We start from the raw sequence: 5,000 nt of genomic DNA, 5'->3' as shown, positions 1-5,000 counted from the left end.
AGAAAAGAACTTGTTCGGGAGGCTCACTCAAATAGATTTTAAGTAGATTTTTTTCCCAAATCCAGATGATGTGATTGAAGAAGTTACAGTCATTTACCACAACCAAATCATTTTAGGCTTCTGACCAACCATCATCCATCAGTTATGTCATCAACCATCAGTGATGTCATCAACCATCAGTGATGTCATCGTTGGTTTGTGAACGTTATGAATCCTCCAGTTCAGATTCTGTCCGTCACCATCTTTGTTAGTTCAGAGCGGTTTGGAGCAGGAAGTGACCATATTTGGACGAGCTGGGGGAGGAGCCAGCGGTGGATTTGACCGATCTGATTGGAAACCTGACGATACTACGTCCCGCCCACCGATAGCTGTAACCTGACTGCACCACAGGCCTGTCAATCAAACAGACACGCCCCCAAAAACAGGTCTTCTTGAATCTTCTTTTCTAATGAATGAGGGATTATTTTCAGATGGACCTCCAGAAAACTAATAAGAAGGAGTGACTTTAGCTAACAACACCGAGATAACTGATGGACACATTTTATTCACTTTGGATTTGATGAGAGAAGTTGAATGGGAGTCTATGGAGCCGGAGGCTTTTTGGAGCCGACCTCTGGTGGCACTCGCTGGTATTGCAGTTTAAGACCTCAGTTTTCAGACCTGGACGCTACGTCATGTTTTATATACAGTCTGTGGTTTGTACGCTCTGTTGAGAATCATTTGCAATCGCTCCATCCTACTGGGCGTAGACCTCCAGTTTAACCAATCAGCATGCTCCAAAACCAGCTGCCACTGCTGCTGCTTCATAAAGATCGTGTCCACCAAAGCGATTGTCCGTGAGTACAGCGTATTGAAGCTGTGAGCGAGTCAGGCTCCAAAGAGTCATCATCGTATAGCAGAAGCCTGGTCTGTGGTCACTGCTGAGACAATGCCCTTTTTGTTGTTGTTGTTGTTGTTGTTGTTTTTTGGCAACTGTTGCACCAACATTAAGAGTTAAAACACAGATTTATGTGATATAAACTTCATCCCAGGGCAGAGCTAAAATTCAATCTGTTGCAGGGACACTGGACTAAAGCTATTTCAAATTAAATCTTTAACATTTTGAGGGCACGCGTCACAATCGGAGCTTGAATGACCTTCATTTTACAAGAAATAAAAACTCTCATCACCACTGGCAGCATGCACAAACACTCATCACTCACGTGCCTGGTCTGAATAATCAAAACTCAAACTGCATGAATCAGAAATCCAGCAGACAGACAGCAACATGATTACTGAAGGAGCAACAGTTAGTGATTATACTGTTTATATTATTTATACTGGTCAGCCTTATTTTTGGGGTGAAAGGCCGTCTGAAGAACGCTGGATCCCATATTCAGCGTTTGGCAGGATAATTAACGAGATAAAGCGGGAAACTGATACAGATAATAAACATGTTTTATACCATTTTTAAAGACAAACAGCTAATCAATTAATCATAAAAATCCGTACAGATTGATTGATCATGACAAAACTGCAGCCTTATTTACAACACCACCCACAGAGGGCTGGTGACAGTAACCTGGTGTTATAAGGTCAAACTTCTGTTGTAAGGTCAGCTCGCTCCACCGGGAGACAACAAACAGATGAAAACATGAGACGTCAGTGAGGAGCTGCCAGGAAACTGTAACTTTCCTCGCGGTAATGCATCATGTTTTGTAGATTTCACCAAAATAAAGTCCAACAGCTGTTAATCTCAATGATCCAACTCCTACACATGAAAGCAGAGCATGGAAATGAGCATTCAGGTGCATCATCTGATGCATATATTTTCAATATCTGGCTGAAGTTTGCACAACATCTACCGACATTACTGGTTTTTTTGCCAATGACCAGTCCAATAATGTTTTTTTTTTTAAATGATATGTTTTGAATTCTTTGTTTCCTTGACAACTTCTGTGCATTCAGTGTACCTGCAGAGCGGGAACACACCTGTACACGTCATTCTGGTAATCATACCTGGGACCAACAATAAGACTGTAATAAAAACAGAGCAGAGCTGTCACGTGATGAGCGACCAGGAGAATGAACACACTGACCACGTTCAGTACCCCTGAACCCTGAACAGGTCCGACCTGTTGGTACCACACACACACACACACACACACCTTTGCAGCTGACACCAACGTTAACCACACGGGGAGGCGTGCGTGCAGGCGTGCGCGCGCTGGTGGTGGTGCAATGCAATGCCAAACCCCCACTGATACAGCAGCACAGCCGTGGATGTGTGCAACACCACCCTAAAGACTCGCACAGCTGTGCAGACAACACAACAACGCGCCGCGCGCCCGTCGGATGAACGGGCCCATGTGGCGGTATGTGGATCCTCCTGAGCTGCAGCCTGGGTGACAGCAAGCCGAACAATAGCCATAGTTTCGACATGACTGGGAATGAGAGGGGGAGAAAAGACAGGCGCTGCGCGTCGCCAGCGGGGTCAGAGACCGTTTAGTTACCACAGGTGAGACAGGAAGTCCGGTCCGCTGGCCTTACCTGGACATCCAGCTCCGGAAAACAAAGGATGCTGCTGCGGTTTCTCACCGTTAGGTCGGTGCGTCTGTTCGGCCTGACAGCATCCTGTTCCCAGCCAGCAGCACCACTGTCACCTCGGTGGTGATAACAGCAGCGCTTCCGGTCAGAGCTTTCAAAATAATGGTCGAATTTTGTCTACATTTCGTCTCGCGTTTAACTTTGATGACGTTTATGTAAATTATAAAGCTTTCCTTATTGACATCGTTCTTTCTCATGTTGAAAGGGGCCGGTTCATTTTACCCGAAGACGCTCTGGAAAAAACTTGAGAAGTGTTTTTGTTCTGTACTGTACTCGTACTGAATACTATAAAATAGTACAGGTAAAGTGTGTTGTAATTAATACAGTTTGATTTGTAAACATCAGCCTTCAAAGAAGTTCCAAAATAAATGCAAAGTTTAAAAATCGAATTATAAATATATTTAGGATTGAAAATATAGGAGGCACTGAAAATAATAGAGACTATGTAATGAATGAAAATAGGGAAACGATTGATACAATTTAGGTCAGAAGTTGCAGGTATAATTTTGACCCTGCTGTACTTTTATTTTGAAGGTCAAACTCCAATGTGTTCCGGTTTGTGATCTACTTAAGACGTCCACCTTGACGCACCTGTTAGCGGTCAGTCTGTACTGAAGCAGCAGATGCTGCTGAGCGGGAGAGGAGACTCCGACAGACTGCTGCTTTACTGCCTTTTCATGTGACGGTGAGCCTTTATGTTTTTAGAGCTACACTTTCTATCTTATTTTATTTTGTATGTCCTCGTGACTCTTTATATATTTAATAGACTGAAGTATGTCTGTTTGTTTGCCAGTCAGTTCTCCCCTATGAATATGAATGGAGCAGTCCGTCCATTAAAGGGCCAGTGCACGTCTTGTCTCGGACAGCTGGTCGGACCACATGGACCGATGACTGCCTGAGAGGAGCCCTGTTACGTAAACACTTCGTGTTGGATGGACTTTGTTGTTGTTATTATCATCTCAATGATTTTTGGAGAAACTCAAATTTAGAGGCACTCTGAGTGTATTTCTACGTTTATAATCAAAATGATTCGATCTCTCTATTAAAAACAGCAGAGAAACACAACAACTGGACTGGGGGGGGGGGGGGGGGGGGACAGACACACACATACCATAAGTATTACATCATAAGAGCATATTGCACAGTCCATTATGAATTGCTGCTAGTATCCTAAATTATAATTATTATCACTTATTGATATAATCAGTTCATAACTACATTTTTTTTGTGCCACTGTGATTTTATCCCTTTTCACAGTTCAATCCAACATTAACTTATTTTGAGGGTCGAAACAGGAGAGACGGCTGTATCAAATGAAGTAATGCAAATAATAACTAGAATCTCATATTTTGTAAAGCACTGTGTTCAAAAGTTTAGATTATTTACATGTTTGTATATTTCCTAATGGAACATCTCTTCTATTGTGTGTTTGTGGCGTCTTAGTTGTATACAAACTTAAACAATGGAGAAACTTTGTTTTATAAATTAAAGGATTGTTTTTTATATCGATGCTAATACATGACTCATTAGTTATTGGTCACTTATTGTAAACCACTCCTCTAGTGGTCATGAAATAAACAAACAAACAAAATATTTCCCTCTCGGGGGTTAATAAAGTAACTACCTAACCTAACCTAACCTAAACAAAACAAAAATCTCAATACAAATTCGGCATTTTTCACCTTCACTGTTTCACCATCACCGTCCTGATCTCCACAGCAGATATACCAGCTGTATGTGACAAGTGGAAAGGATAATGATCTGTTATCATTTAAAACAAAGTCAATTCATACTCAAATAGGTTAAAATCCTGTAAAATGGTTAAAAAGATCATATGTCATAACGAAAAAGGTATAAAATGTGTTTAAAACAGCGAGAACTTGTAGTGTGCTAAAATAGGTTGAAATACTGAGAAACTGTTATTTATTCATTGTTTATTTCATTGATTTTTGTTCAAAGTTAATTCATCATTGCTTTATCAATCATCTGCTAAGTAGCCTGATCAGCTATCCTGAGATCGACTGCTTTTGTCTTCGCCTGCCAGGAGAATTCACGTGTTCTCCTCCTTCGGTAAACGTTGGCTGAGGAAACATCACCGCATCACTTGGGATGATTTCTCCCGTTTTGAGGGGCGTAACGTGAACACGTCCGTCGGGTTCACAGCAACAACGTGTGACCTGAGACAACACGATGAAGTGTACGAACATGTACGGTCTTTATCACTTCTGCAGAAAATGGTGTCATTTCCCAAATGTCAATATTTCTGTGAATATGTGACTCTTCAGGGTCTGAGGTTGAAGCAGCACAGCCGGAGCTGATTGAACTGCAGTGTGATGGTAGTGTGTGAAGTCCAGGTTTCCCCAGGAGGCCTTTCTTCAGCCCAGTCAACCTCTGAGCAGCAGCCTGAGGGCCCA

The 5,000-nt window shown here is 42.2% G+C and overlaps 1 protein-coding gene and 1 long non-coding RNA gene across 5 annotated transcripts in view; one reads left to right on the top strand and one right to left on the bottom strand.

Annotated features, from left to right (window-relative positions):
- fam110b (family with sequence similarity 110 member B) overlaps window positions 1–2,628 on the bottom strand; it is a 33,198-nt gene extending 30,570 nt beyond the window's left edge. For 2 of the 3 annotated variants that reach the window (XM_069145508.1, XM_069145507.1), the window contains exon 1: window positions 2,530–2,622. The gene's annotated coding sequence lies outside the window, so the exon portion shown is untranslated. Of the gene's footprint in view, window positions 1–2,529 lie in introns of all 3 variants that reach the window. The other variant, XM_069145510.1, reaches the window with a different exon arrangement.
- LOC138195824 (uncharacterized) lies at window positions 2,208–3,659 on the top strand. Of its 2 annotated transcripts, none has more exons than XR_011178056.1 (3): window positions 2,208–2,354; window positions 3,121–3,271; window positions 3,380–3,659. It is a non-coding gene; the product is annotated as an uncharacterized lncRNA (long non-coding RNA). The 2 variants fall into 2 exon arrangements; XR_011178057.1 differs by having other exon boundaries at window positions 2,208–2,497.
- Window positions 3,660–5,000: the final 1,341 nt, after the last annotated feature.

Source organism: Embiotoca jacksoni, unplaced genomic scaffold (genome assembly GCF_022577435.1).
Source record: "Embiotoca jacksoni isolate LCO1_2020_lvr unplaced genomic scaffold, fEmbJac1.0.p SCAF_127, whole genome shotgun sequence".
Taxonomy (NCBI): domain Eukaryota; kingdom Metazoa; phylum Chordata; class Actinopteri; family Embiotocidae; genus Embiotoca; species Embiotoca jacksoni.
The sequence above is the reverse complement of the archived record's forward strand: the minus strand, read 5'-3'. Positions and strand labels throughout refer to the sequence as shown.